The sequence below is a fragment of the Saimiri boliviensis genome, chromosome 15 (assembly GCF_048565385.1).
Source record: "Saimiri boliviensis isolate mSaiBol1 chromosome 15, mSaiBol1.pri, whole genome shotgun sequence".
NCBI lineage: Eukaryota > Metazoa > Chordata > Mammalia > Primates > Cebidae > Saimiri > Saimiri boliviensis.
Window position 1 is genome coordinate 63983877 of NC_133463.1, and position 1689 is coordinate 63985565.

The following is a 1689-nucleotide window of genomic DNA, read 5'->3' on the forward strand; positions in this document are numbered from 1 at the left end:
CACATATCTCACTAAAGAAAATATAAAGGTAAGTAAACAAAACAATTTATATTCAACATTCTTTGTCACTAGAGGAATTAAAATTTAAAAAACAATGTATTGCCATTATATACTTGCAGTTAAAAATTTTTTTTAGAGTTCGATCGGTAGCGGGAGCGGAGAGCGGACCCCAGAGAGCCCTGAGCAGCCCCACCGCTGCCGCCGGCCTAGTTACCATCACATCCCGGGAGGAGCCGTAGCTGCCGCAGGCGGCCCCAGTCACCATCACCGCAACCATGAGCAGCGAGGCCGAGACCCAGCAGCCGCCCGCCGCCCCCGCCCTCAGCGCCGCCGACACCAAGCCCGGCACTCCGGGCAGCGGCGCACGGAGCGGTGACCCGGGCGGCCTCCCATCGGCGGCGCCTGCCGGCGGGGACAAGAAGGTCATCGCAAGGAAGGTTTTGGGAACAGTAAAATGGTTCAATGTAAGGAACGGATATGGTTTCATCAACAGGAATGACACCAAGGAAGATGCATTTGTACACCAGACTGCCCTAAAGAAGAACCCCAGGAAGTACCTTCGCAGTGCAGGAGATGGAGAGACTGTGGAGTTTGATGCTGTTGAAGGAGAAAAGGGGGCGGAGGCAGGAAATGTTACAGGTCCTGGTGGCTCCAGTTCAAGGCAGTCAATATGCAGCAGACCGTAACCATTACAGACGCTATCCACGTCGTAGGGGTCCTCCACGCAACTACCAGCAACATTACCAGAAGAGTGAGAGTGGGGAAAAGAACGAGGGATCAGAGAGCGCTGCCGAAGGCCAGGCCCCCCCACCTGACTGCGTGCGGAGACCCTGTGGGCGTCGACCACAATATTCCAACCCTCCTGTGCAGGGAGAAGTGATGGAGGGTGCTGACGACCAGGGTGCAGGAGAACAAGGGAGACCAGTGAGGCAGAATATGTACCGGGGATACAGACCACGATTCCGCAGGGGCCCTCCTCGCCAAAGACAGCCTAGGGGGGACAGCAATGAAGAGGACAAAGAAAATCAAGGAGATGAGACCCAAGGTCAGCAGCCACCTCAACGTCGGGACCGCCGCGACTTCAGTTACCGACGCAGACGCCCAGAAAACCCTAAACCACAAGATGGCAAAGAGACAAAAGCAGCCCATCCACCAGCTGAGAATTCGTCGGCTCCCGAGGCTGAGCAGGGCGGGGCTGAGTAAATGCCGGCTTAGCATCTCTACCATCATCCGGTTTAGTCATCCAACAAGAAGAAATAAGAAATTCCAGCAATAAGAAATGAACAAAAGATTGGAGCTGAAGACCTTAAGTGCTTGCTTTTGCCCGTTGACCAGATAAATAGAACTATCTGCATTATCTATGCAGCATGGGGTTTTTATTATTTTTACCTAAAGATGTCTCTTTTTGGTAATAACAAACTTTTTTTTTTTTTTTAAGCCTGGTTTTTCTCAATACGCCTTTAAAGGTTTTTGAATTGTTTCATATCTGGTCAAGTTGAGATTTTTAAGAACTTCATTTTTAATTTGTAATAAAAGTTTACAACTTGATTGTTTCAAAAAAGTCAACAAACTGCAAGCACCTGTTAATAAAGGTCTTAAATAATAAATAAATAAATAAATAAATAAATAAATTTTTAAATCAAAAATGGACAGTGCCAATGTCTGATGAAGAAGCAACCAACAAGTACT

The 1689-nt window shown here is 48.3% G+C and overlaps 1 pseudogene; it reads left to right on the plus strand.

Annotated features, from left to right (window-relative positions):
- The first annotated feature begins 215 nt into the window (after positions 1 to 215).
- LOC120362279 (Y-box-binding protein 1 pseudogene) lies at positions 216 to 1414 on the plus strand (annotated as a pseudogene).
- Positions 1415 to 1689: the final 275 nt, after the last annotated feature.